This window comes from Kogia breviceps, chromosome 6, assembly GCF_026419965.1.
Source record: "Kogia breviceps isolate mKogBre1 chromosome 6, mKogBre1 haplotype 1, whole genome shotgun sequence".
Lineage (NCBI taxonomy): Eukaryota > Metazoa > Chordata > Mammalia > Artiodactyla > Physeteridae > Kogia > Kogia breviceps.
The window spans coordinates 55,549,449-55,562,882 of record NC_081315.1 but is presented as its reverse complement, the minus strand read 5'-3'; the positions used below and the strand labels follow the sequence as shown (position 1 = coordinate 55,562,882).

At 38.4% G+C, this 13,434-nt stretch overlaps 1 protein-coding gene across 3 annotated transcripts in view; it reads left to right on the top strand.

Annotated features, from left to right (window-relative positions):
- Positions 1 to 1,231: 1,231 nt before the first annotated feature.
- RASSF6 (Ras association domain family member 6) overlaps positions 1,232 to 13,434 on the top strand; it is a 60,461-nt gene continuing 48,258 nt past the window's right edge. The window contains exon 1 of one of the 3 annotated variants that reach the window (XM_067036930.1): positions 1,232 to 1,484. The gene's annotated coding sequence lies outside the window, so the exon portion shown is untranslated. The remainder of the gene's footprint in view (positions 1,485 to 13,434) is intronic. The other 2 variants (XM_067036931.1, XM_067036929.1) reach the window with 2 other exon arrangements.

Sequence of the window (13,434 nt, the reverse complement as noted above, 5' to 3'; positions counted from 1 at the left end):
CTGGTCTCCACACAACGAAAGTTAACTAGCTAAACTGACCTTTTGAACACAGAGAATCCTTAAAGTTCTATATCAAACATGTAACCTGCAATTCTAGAGTGACGGTCAGTCTGTTAATTTGACATTTGAACACACAGGACACCAGAAATCAACTCTGCCTACTCAACTCATTGTAGGAATTATATTTAATTCCTTTTGAGGGCTCTGAGGTTTATTCTTGTAAAATAACCTTCTTCTTTTTTTTTTTTTTTCATGATCAAAGTGCTTTACAAAGGAAACAGGTGAAGTACCAATGATACCAAAAAGTGCATTTGTGTGAGTGTAAATAAAAGCACTATTTCCAGAGCATCTGTCATCTGAGTGTCTCTGCGTTTTTGGTGCCCTTTTTGGGGGTCTGATTTTACTAATTTTAAGTAAATTTTGTAGTTTGCGAAGAGGGAGCTCTTTTTATTTTTAAACTGTCAGTTCCTTTATCCATTCCTTTCTTTTTAATTGAGGTATAATTGACATATAATATTATACTAGTTGCAGGTATACAACATAATGATTCAATATTTACATATATTGTGAAATCATCACCATAATAAGCCTAGTTAACTAGACTTTAGTGCCTTTTTAAAAACTAGAGGTATTAAGGAAAAGCAGTCTCTAAACATAATTCACTAGGTAGTGACTAAATTACTATTCATTTCCTCTTGTATACTTTTATTACAATAGTTTTGAAATTTTGATGTCTACCAGATTCTTCTGTGAAGCTTATTTAAAACATACCCGCCGTCTACCCCAGATATACTAGATCGGAGTCGCATAGGTGCTGAGGCCCATGGGTTATGAGGGTTTAGCAAGATACTGGGTGGCTCTGGTTTGCTCTGAGTGGGAGAACCACCGCTCTGGGTGAAAAGGTGCCAGTAAGGAAAGGGGGTGGCAAAAGAACAAGGGGGGAAAAATTAAGAAATTTCTGATTACAAGAGAAAATTTTCAAAAGAAAGACATGTGAATAATGACATTCAGTCCTAGTCGGTGTCATTTTTTAAAGACTATTTCTCTACAGACTAGAGAGGAGAGATTAGAATGCGGCCAGTTCAGAGGTTAAAGCGTTAACCAGCATGTCAATTCATTTGTCCTCAAGATGTGTGACAGGGAGCAAAGGAGAGTTCCTATCAGTGGCTCCCAAGAAAGAAAGTAAACACTCCCAACATGCACTGAGGCACAGGGAGTGGCTCAGGTTTCTAACACTTCCCTGCTGTGGCGAAAAGGAGTAATAATTAACAGTTTCTTGGGCTTTTGCTGTTCGTGGGAGGGGCAATGCCAGGCACGGAGTGAGCCCCGGGCAGGAGCGTCTGCGCCCCTCCTCCCGCGCTTGTCTCCGACCCCAGCTCCACCTCCGGGACAGGTGAGCAAGCCCTGACTCTCCAACGATGATCAGAGTTTGGAACTAAGCAGGGGAACACACTCTCCGGAGCAGGTTCAGCTCAACAACGAAGGTAAAAAATCTCCTATTCACAGTGTAGCAGGTGAAACATGGGGGTAGGGGAAAACAAAAACCCTCTAATCTACTTCCTGAGGTCAAGTTGAGGGCAAGTTGTTAGAAAGCAAAGTCCATAGGGAGCCAAGTTTGAAGGTGTGCATGTGTCAGAGCAGCCCGAAACCTGGACGTATTTTCCTTTTGATTTTTTCAGAACACCCTTTCCTGACCAAGGTAAGCACATGGGGAAGGGTGAGGGAAAAGAGGGGAGGGCTTGAAGGTAAGTGTGGCCACCAAACCCTCCTCCCTTTTCTGACAGGTGTGGCCGAACTCAGGTTCTTCACCCGGAATTGTGGTTTGCCTGGAAAAGATACTAGACTCCTGCATGACTTCCCCCTTTCCCTCAGTACCCTTATGGTTACAATGTTACATTCAACCAGCAGACTTGAAAGGTCTTTTTAATTGCGGTTCAGCTAAACTTTTATTATTTTCCACAAATCAACAGAGACTTCTCTCTCTCACACACACACACAAAATTGAAAAGGATTTCTGATATAATTTAAGACTGCCCCAAACAATGAAAGGATAATCATAATTAAATGAGAGTCCATGAGTTAAGGGTACAATTCTGAAGCAAGAGAGCTATAGGTTCAAATCTTGGCTTTACCACTTACTGGTTTGTCCCATAGCAAGTTACTTAACTTAGCCAAGCCTCAGTTTGTCATCTATAAAATAAGCGTCATAACAGGATCTGCCAATAGGGCTTTGATGGGAATTAAACACTAAGCAAGCCTTCTATAAATAGCTATACATAATGCCTCCAATTAGCATTAAGAAATTTGCAGCTCTGCCAAAGGGTCCATGTCAAGGACAGTGAGTGAGCTAGTGAGACCAGACAGCACGGGGGTACCGCAGTTGAACTGGTTTCCAGTGAGTGGGTCCAGGACACGGAAGCAGATGGCAAGTGGGCAAAGCATGACCTCTGAGTAGCAATGAAATTATCTGGCTTCTTGCCACTTTTCCAATAGAGTAAGTGGTGGCAAATTCAAACTTTTTGCTACTCAATCATTTTTACTTTGGAGAAGTCTCACTTATATGAATATGTTATTTCTAACAAGAAACAATAATTTCATAATAGGAGAGAAACACTCAAGCCCCTGTTGTAGAATCCATCAATTTTGAGTTTTATTTATGAGAGAGACTGCCCCTGAATAACTTTGATGAAATTAGACCATATAGTCCATGTTCTTACATTGTAGCACATATTGTATTATTTGTATTAAAGTGATATGGACTTTTATTTGTGTTTACAGACAAGAAACATAAACGAATGATACCTGTGTTTTGCTGGTCTTTACCACTTAAATTATAGGGAAGTGAACTTACTCTATGAATTTTTCTTTAAAGGGCATTTTGGTTAATGTTGCTGATGGTTTTATTAACGTGGATAACTTTGAGGAAGGAATAAACTTAGTAGGTGTGTCTAGCAAAGTATTTCCAATTATGACATTTTATCTTTTTATGTTATTAATATAAAACAGTTAAATGCTTTGCAATTGATCCTAGCTTAGTATTATCATTGTTTTAATGGATTCAAATTGCAGAGTTGAAAATCTGCAATGTATGTACTGTGTTTTCATTTTGTTTGTTTGAGTTTTTTTTTGTTTTGGGGTGTTTTTTTGTTTTTAGAGCTAGAAGGAACTTTTTTTCTTCCAGTTTTATTGAGATATAATTGACATTCAGCACTGTATGAGTTTCAGGTGTACAGCACAATGATTTGACTTACATACATCATAAAATGATTACCACAATAAGTTTAGTGAACATTCATCATCTCACATAGATACAAAATTAAAGAAATAGAAAAACAAATTTTTACTTGTGATGAAAATTCTTAGGATTTACTTTTTAACAACTTTCATATACAACATACAGCAGTGTTAATTATATTTATCATTTTGTACATTACATCCCTGGTACTTATTTATCTTATAATTGGAAGTTTTACCTTTTGACTACCTTCATTCAATTCCCCCTCCTGCCCAACCTTATAATGGGATAGTGACTGGAGAATTGGAGATAGAATTCTAAAGCCAACTAAACTGAACTGTACTATTATATTGTCCTCCGGGGCTGGACTGAGTTTAGTGTAGTTTAACTAAAAACTTTAAAAAAATCCAATCTATTTAGAATAAATTATAGTACCAGTGTTTACTAAATAGTTTTCAAAGAAGAAACATGCCTTTATGCTGAATAAATATTGTTAGAATTTAAACAAGTTATCAATATTTGATTTTTGTATTCCTTAATAGGCATATATGTAAATTACAAACAGTAGCCCCAACTGAGATAAATCCATTAACCATATTTGAGAATAATTCGAGATTTATTTATTTAACCACATAACCAGTTATAAATCTTCCTAAAGTCTATTTTAGTACACAAATGTTTTTCTACTATTTCTAATGCTTATAAAATTTTGTGATAAACTATTAAATGTTTTTAAATTAAATGTTTAAATGTTATTAAATGTTTACTTCTATCAGAAGAGATAGAAGTAACCAGCAGTCATTAAGAAAAAATTAACTTTTCTGGTTACATTTATAATAGTATAACATATATATAATATGTCTTTTTAACATGTAATTCAAGGTTTCATATTTGATACTTGTTTTAACTTCCTAAAGTAAGGTGCATCCTATACCTTTCTTCAAAATAGAAATCTAGTGGTAATAGTCAATTTACTTGTACAGATTCTTTGGTTACAACGCAGACAGGTAATTTAGGATTGTTAGAGATACATGGGCTTCATATAAAAGTTTAGATTTTTAAAAATAGTCAAGTAAAGGTCAATTAAAAATACAACCTCTGAGAAAGAACTTCTTTTGAATGTTCTCTCTTTTCACTAAAGTCTAGGGTTAGAGAAGGTTGGATCTGTTGGAAAAAAATTAGTCTTTTAAAGCTATCGAGTAGATTGATTTCATCATTTCATAACATCGTCTCAAGTACCAAACGAACCAATACTACTGCTTTCAGTAGTTGAACATGAAGGTGTCTCTCTCTTAAGGGATGAGGGTGTTATCTTAGTAGCTGAGATGGTTGAAGGACATCGCCATCATTATCCCAGAGTCTAGGAAATGGAGCTCAAGAGGAGGGCTGATTCTTTTGCAGCCAACAGATGAACAGGAAAAACTGAGCCATGGTCCCTGTGAAGTCAACCTTAGAATTTCCTCTTGGAAACTCAGATGAAGCAGAGACTCTTGAGCTGTGCCATAGAAGCAATTCCAGAAGAAGTCATTGGCAGATGGAATAGCTCCTTCCCAGACTGAGTGGTGGCAAGATGCCTTGAGTCCTGAATGGCTTCCAACTAGCTTGCTTCTCTTACTGCTCCTGCTTTTCTCACCTCCCTGAGGGTACTCTGGGGAGAATGGAGCACAGGACGTTAGCGCCATGTAAATATGCAATAGCATACTAAAGGTTTGGCACTTCAAATTAGATTCCACTGGACTGACGGTGATGGTATACTCACATAGAAGCCTGCTTGTTTGATATTCATCCTGTTTATCCTGGCTTAAATTCAAGCACTGTAATACATTTTTGTTTGTATCTCAAAACAAACATTCCCTAACTGCAATCAATATCACTTAATAAAGTGATAGTGATTATAGTCCAACGCTCAACTTTTACCATCTCTGCAAATGACACACATTCTTTAGAAAAAATATGGAGCCAAATATTTCCCAGAAACCACACTTTTCTTGACTCTTTTCCTGTTTTCTAAGAATTGGATAACGGTTAGAATTATAGATGTTTGGTGTTGTTTCCTTGAAGTGACGTTATTGTATACGGGTTTACTCTTCTCTACTACAAGGTTCCACGTCAGAGCTTAGAGAAAACAGCTTTATTTTAGAGGTAAATACATATTTGTAACTTTCCATTGCTTCTTCAGGCCAAAATAATGATTAAAACAAAACCCACTATGCGTACATAGTGGGTTAATCTTAATTCATAATTGAAATACACACTCGCTATTCTAATGTTATACTCTCTGCTCTTTTTTCTTTTTTTGGAATTTTTATGGTGTGTGTTATTAAGATATGTTCCTCGTATATGACTTAGAAAGTCCATATGAAATCAAAAAGAAAATAATTATCACTCAATTTCATAGCTCTCAATTTTACTGTTAATATTTTTGTACATCATCTCTCCACATCTTGAATATACAGGTATTCATAATTTTATATATGTCTTCTCTACATACTTGCATATATACATTCACTCTAGGAGATACAAAAATGAAATGAGCAATCATCCAGTTCTAGAGGAAATCAGGTAAAATAAAATATGATTAGGGAGAGAAAGTAGTAAGTAATTAGAAAGCTGCAGATATTTTGCTATCAAAGTTCAAAGGCAGGAGAAATTCTCTTTGGCTGGAGGACCCAAGGAAATTAGCACATGTATTTTTTTTGGTTCATTGTAAAATCATGTCCACTTTGACACTTCCTGCACACAGGGGCCTCAGGAATCAGGAGCTGCAGATACAGATGCAGGCTACATTTCCTGGCTAGCACAGCAGCAGCACAGAGAGGGAGCTCATGAAATATTTGTTGATATACAAAGGAGTGAGCCAAGTTTCCCACTTTTAAACAAGCAACCATTTAATTAATCCATGCTTGGACCAAGGAAGGTACCTTAAATGACCGGCTCTTTTGAGTTAACTGAGCTTCACCTCCCATCCTCTGGCCTCATTCTGGCCAGTCCAGGCAAGCCCACATCTAGGCAGGATGCAAAGCAGGAAGAGGTGAACCACTGATGCTCTCAGATGCTCTCTGTTCTCTGCGTTGCCCAGATACTGGTGCTGACTTGTTCTGCTTTCTCAGGTTCCTGAACCCTGCTGCCTGCTCAGACTGATTCTATCTTCCTGGTCTTCTCTCTTCCCTGTTGAGCCTCCAAGGTCTGTTTGAGCCTAGACCTGCCTAGTACTTCTAGGACTGTTTATTTCTTCAGGATTTAATTACTTGCCTATTTAATTCCATATCTCTTGAGCTCTATCTGTCTGGACATAGTTAAACAATAAATAGCCAAACATTAAATAAGCGATCTTATTTCATACACAATCTAAGTAATAAGCTCTGGCCCCAGGGTGGGAGAGTCCTGTATGATTATCCCTCCCGGTAAAGTATATAGATTTTTAACAACTACCTTCCTCCTCAAGTCATAGTTTGTTCTGTTCTACCAAAATAATTGTGAACATTTAAAGTAAGACCCTTAGCCTTCTAGACCTCTAATTTTTCTTTTGTTAATAAATCTTTCTGCTAATCATAACCTCTGGTTATCCTCCTCTTAAGCCTTTTGAGATAACTAGCTCAGACTCTTAAACTTACCAAGTCTTTATAACTTAGAGGATATTCACAAAGGCATTAACAGATTTTAATTTGCAGTGAATCATGGTTAATGGGAATGGAAAAGGGAAACTATTGGAATTCATAGATCTATTTCTCACTTCAGCAATTAATAATAAAATGGGACTTTTACTAAATCACATTTTTACCTTTCAGGTATTTCAATTGTTTGAATATTTTGCTTAGCCAACTCTTGGATTCAGACATGGTGAATGTTATTTCCTATTCAATTAGCATATACTGCTTATGAAGAAAAATTTTATCCTATTTTCATTTTTCTTTCATAATTTCCATTCAACTGTCCTTATTTCTAGGGTCAGAGAATAATGTAAGGGCTTTTGAAATTGTTTTCTTTTTTATTAATTAATTAATTAATTAATTAATTTTTGGCTTCACTGGGTATTCCTTGCTGTGCACAGGCTTCCTCTAGTTGTGGTGAGCAGGGGCTACTCTTTGTTGCGGTGTGCAGGCTTCTTATTATGGTGGCATCTCTTTTTTCAGAGCACGGGCTCTAGGCACTCGGGCTTCAGTAGTTGTGGCACATTGGCTCAGTAGTTGTGGCTCACGGACTCCAGAGCACAGGCTCAGTAGTTGTGGTGCATGGGCTTAGTTGCTCCATGGTATGTGGGAGCTTTCTGGACCAGGGTTCGAACCCATGTCCCCTGCATTGGCAGGCGGATTCTTAGCCACCGGGGAAGTCCCAGTGCTTTTGAAATTGTTTAATCACATCTTCTGAAGCTAGCTATGATTTGCTTCAGCATAGGTCATGAGTTTGACACTATAATTACATAGCTATTTTTGCTATATATATATATATATATATATATATATATATATATATTTTGTGTGTGTGTGTGTGTGTGATACGCGGGCCTCTCACTGTTGTGGCCTCTCCTCCATTGTGGAGCACAGGCTCCGGACGCGCAGGCCCAGCGGCCATGGCTCAAGGGCCCAGCCACTCTGCGGCATGTGGGATCTTCCTGGACCAGGGCACGAACCCGTGTCCCCTGCATCGGCAGGCGGACTCTCAACCACTGCGCCACCAGGGATGCCCGATTTTTGCTATCTTTAATGATACCTTAGCTAATTTTTGTCATGAACGCAAATAGAATGGAGCCAATCAGAAAGCCACTGCCATGATTCTTCAGCCCATCCCTGTCAATTTGCACTTTGTGCTTCTTCAGTTCAAAATATCCACGACTTCTAGTTCCAGCTAAAATATCATATTAACTATGAGGTCAAGAAAAGTTTTATTAATAGTAATTAGTCCTTTGGGTCACAGCTACAATTTGACATTTAGTCAGTCAGTCAACAAATATTAATTAAATCCCTTCCACATTCTAGGCAAAATTCTAAGAACTAGATGTACACAGGTAAACAAAAAAGTCCACATCCTAAACAGTTCATGGTGTAGTTGGGGAATACAGACAATGTAAATAAATAAGATCCTTTCAGATACTGATGTGTACCTAGATGAAAATAATGTGATAATGACTGGCTGAGACTTGCTTAGGGAAAGCCTCTGAGAGAAGAGACCCAGGGAATGAGATCTGCATGATGGGAAACAGGCAGCCACGTGAAGGTCTGAGGTAAGGTGCTCCAAGTAGGAGGAACAGCAAGTGCAAATCCCTGAGGCAGGAATGAGCTTAGGGAGTGACTGCAAGCCAGAAAGAAGGCCAATGTATTGAGAGATGAAATGTAATCAATGAGGGAAATAATGAAAGGAATGAATACTAAACAGATTGACAGGATCTTGGGGGTCATCATAAGGAGGTTATATTTTATTCTAGTTCACTCTTGGAAGTCTCTGCAATGTTTTAATCATGAAATGACAAGATCTAATTTGCTCTTTGAAATTATCATCCTGGATGCCATGTGGAGAATGGAATATGGGTCACGATGTGGGGGCAGGGAAACCAGTCAGGAGGCTGATGCAATAATCCAAGAGAAAGATGGTGGTGGGTTGGCTCAGAGTGGTAGCATTGGAAACAGAAGCTCTGGAGTTACCTGTTGGAGGTACAAATAGGACTTACTTTCAGACTGGAATCTAGTTATGATGAAAGAGGAAAAAATAAGACTGAGTTTTAGTTTTGGTGCCCAGTTGGGTAGATTGGAAAGAATTGTGGAGGAGGGAATTCTGGAGCATGGGAGAAAGTCAGTGATTCTGGTTTGGCCATGTTGACACTGAGATGCCTATAGACATCAAAATAGACATAAAGTAGGTAGTGACATGAGTCTGGAGCTCAGCAGAGAGGCTGGGAGGGAACTGGATTAGATTAACTGGAAGAAAGTGTAGTTAGAGAAAAGAGGATGGCCGAGGACAGACTATTAGAACTAGCCAGCATTTTATATAAAGGAGGAAGCAGTAAAGAAGACTAAAAAGTTGAGACCTGTGAGAGCAAGGAAATAAAGTAAGGTTGTGTGATTGCTGTTTTGTCTCAAAAGTCTCCAAAAAAAGTGTTTCAGAAGGAGGGGAAAACCAACTCTGTCAACTGCTGCTAAGAGGCAGAGAAAATGAGGAGAGAAAATGAACCACTTGGCAAGATATAGGGTGCTGGAATGTGGAAGGAGAGGTACAGGAGAAATAAAAGTATAGAAGTAAAGAATAGATGGTAAATAATTTGGACCCAGGAGGGAGAAGGTTATGTTTGGGTAGCAAGGTGACCACCTCGGGGTGGGGGTGGGGGGTGGACCTCACTAGGGAGCATCAGTAACTCTTTTTGAGGATGATTAGAATGACAAAGTCTAGGGGCAAAACTCAGGTTTTAGAAGCAAGAGCAAAGGCTATATAACCAAACAGCCCAGACCAAATCTTGTGACTGAGTAATTGGGATTTGTTGGGCTCTTGGAGCTTGCTGTGTCTCTGTCCCAAGGGAGCCTAAAATGCCCTTGTCACTTCTGACCTATACAGTTAATTTGCCTGGTTGGCTAAGCTTCTGTCTCTTCTGTCATGAGTCCTACACAAAACCCCCTTCCAATGATGTGCTATCAAAGAGGATGACATTCCCAACTAGAGGAGTACCACTGTTTGAACAAGAGGATATGAGTAGAAAATTAGATAAGGTATAAATCAATCATGACAATACCGATGGACAGCAGAGAGCAGCGTCACAGCAGTGTAGAACAGGTCATGGGGAGATTGATCCGATCCCGCTTGAGCAGGTACTAGAACCTGCAATGATGAGGGAAAGTGAAATAGTGAGAAGGGACTTGATGACACCTGATTCCACTGGACTAGAAGGCCTGGTATTAAAGAAAGCTTCAATTCTGAGTTTGGAAATGTAGGTTTGGGTGAAACTGCAGAAAGCCTGAACGTCAGGTTAAGAGACTTGGGCTATATTTGCTAAGAACGAGATCCCAAGGATCGTGAACAAGATGATGTGATGATCAAAATGGTAAAAGCATAAAGGGAAACTAGTCAGGCATTCAGCTTGACTATTACAGCTTGAATATTATATTATGCCTGTTGAGATGTGCTCATAGCTCACTATAAGGAAAAACTATGCATCAGGATTTTGTGAAGATAGCTTTTCTTTATCTTTTTTCTTTCTTTCTTTTTTTTTCTTTTTTTTTTTTTTTTTTTTTTGCTGGTATTCTCCTAGAGAAAGAAAACATAGAATGTCTTTCACACAGCTTACCCCAACCAAAATCAAAATGACCTGCTTCAGAAGGAAAAGGAGGAAATTCCTCCCCTTCTTTTTTAAAATAAAAAAAATGAGTTATTTGTAGTGAGGTGGATGGACCTAGAGTCTGTCATACAGAGTGAAGTAAGTCAGAAGGAGAAAAACAAATACCTTATGCCAACACATATATATGGAATCTAAGAAAAAAAAAAGGTCATGAAGAACCTAGGGGCAAGACAGGAATAAAGGTGCAGACCTACTAGAGAATGGACTTGAGGATATGGGGAGGGGGGAAGGGTAAGCTGTGACAAAGTGAGAGAGTGGCATGGACATATATACACTACCAAACGTAAAATAGGTAGCTAGTGGGAAGCAGCTGCATAGCACAGGGAGATCAGCTGGGTGCTTTGTGACTACCTAGAGGGGTGGGATAGGGAGGGTGGGAGGGAGGGAGACACAAGAGGGAAGAGATATGGGAACATATATATATGTATAACTGATTCACTTTGTTATAAAGCAGAAACTAACACACCATTGTAAAGCAATTATACCCCACTAAAGATGTTAAAAAGAAAAAAAATGGAACTTTTCTCTCTAGCCTACCGTTTTATCCTGGCTATAGCTCCTATGATTCTATAGGCTTGAAGCAACGATAATTAAATATTCTATTTCTGCAAAATGGAATGACTAGAAAATATTATATAAAATCTCTGGTCACACCCTAATGCCATTTATATGAAGACATAAAGGAGGTTATTACTCATGTCTGACCACAGTTTCCAGAGCCTGAAGGAGACTGGAAGGACGTTACATCACACTTAGTCAACTCTACAAATCAGAGCTTGATTTTGGCTGGAAACTTCAAGCTGTGTTTATAAGATGGGACAGGGTTCAGTCAGTTTGAATTCAATTACTGGAATAGAAGGAATATGTTCCCTTGCACAGAATCATACAGGACAGAATTTCTTCTAGAAATACTCCAAAAACAGACTTACCAAACTGCTCGATCCTTCCTTGCCTTGGGCCACAGTTTCTCTAGTTTTTCAGTTTACACAGTACATTTTCCTTTTTTCTGCACACCGCCAAACATTGCCCCAGGATTTCTTCTCTACTTTAGCTAGCTTGTATTATCATGTTGCTCCCCAAAATTTCAATGATTGCAACATGCCTCTTTTTGGATCATATAAGCCTTTGGGAATTTAATATCTTTTTAAATAAAATAACACTGAGCTGCTATATAAACAGAAGTTTAAAACTAAATGAATTTTTTTCACAAGTCAATTTTATTTTACAAATAAAATTTGGAAATTTTATTTACAAATATAACAGGAAGACATGTAATTTTTGGAATCTAAGAAAAAAAAATGTCATGAAGAGCCTAGGGGTAAGACGGGAATAAAACACAGACCTACTAGAGCATGGACTTGAGGATATGGGGAGGGGGAAGGGTAAGCTGTGACGAAGTGAGAGAGTGGCAGGGACATATATACACTACCAAACGTAGGGTGGATAGCTAGTGGGAAGCAGCCGCATAGCACAGGGAGATCAGCTCGGTGCTTTGTGACCACCTAGAGGGATGGGGTAGGGAGGGTGGGAGGGAGGGAAACGCAAAAGGGAAGAGATATGGGAACATATGTATATATAACTGATTCACTTTGTTGTAAAGCAGAAACTAACACACCATTGTAAAGCAATTATACTCCAATAAAGATGTTAAAAAAATATCTAGGAATTTTACTATAAAATATAAAATCAGGAAGGCTTCAGAAACATTATTTCAACTAGACAGAATTCCTCATGGGCCTTCTCTTTTTTCCTTTTTACCCTTCTCAATAAAGCGTAAGCTCTGCACCAGGAAATAGCAGCTTCAAACACCCTAGGCCCATCTGTGCATTTATAGAGGGATGGGGCAGGAGGATAACTTTTAAATCACTAAAACCTGGTAGTATAGGAACTGTGGATAAATTGAAAAATGAAGAAAATTCTTAGCATGCATTCCAAATCAAATACTAAAAACTCAGAAACAGGACTCCCTATAAAGGGAGTTATGCCAAATTCAGACATACTGGATCCCTGCATCACTGGGAGCGTGGCTACTACAGCCGTGAACTGGGAAGTGATTATCAGCACATCTCTGGTCCAGGATTTCACTTATAAATTTGCAAATCAATAGCATTTATCATGGGCCAACACTGCAGTTTGTTTTGTCCTTTGTTAGAAATCTTGCTCCACCCCTGTCTGCCTCTCTCTCTCCCCTTCTCTATCACACAGTTGTCAGTCTCTTGAATTGATTACCAAGGGGAAAACCATATGTCAAGCTATGTATTTCTGGCTCATCTAGTACTTCTTCATATGCCCTCTTTATCATCTTTCTTTAGATGGTCAAAATTAACTTATATGTTCCTCTTCTTTTACTGCTATTTTCCATAAATTATATGAAGAATATAATTTTCAGTTTAAAATGGGAAACTGATATCAAAAGAGAATAAAATAGATTTTTCTCAAAAGCATGTACTGAGTAATAAGGATGGAGTAAAACACCTACACATCTTAAAGCTATATGGAGGCAGGGGAGGGGGTGGGAGGGGATGGGGGAAAAAACAACAGTATTACTGTTCCCCAAAACAAATTATCCTGTGAATAACCATGAAAAGCAGGTTTAGAGGATGCCATTTAGAAACCCACTCAAAGTGAGTTGTAGTTAGAACTCTGAACTTATCCTCAAAATTAATTCCCTTTGACATAGGAAAAAAATCTTTTAAAAGAATCTTAGAACAGACAAATTTATAGAAACTCAAACCCTTTTCAAGCTGCAAAAACAATACTGGAAAGAAAAAAAAGAAGAAACCCTAAAGACATTCAGACCTTGCTTCAAATTATTTGTTCCACTACTTACTAAGTGAAATGGAAATAACACCCCAACTTTGCTGGCATGGTCTGAGGA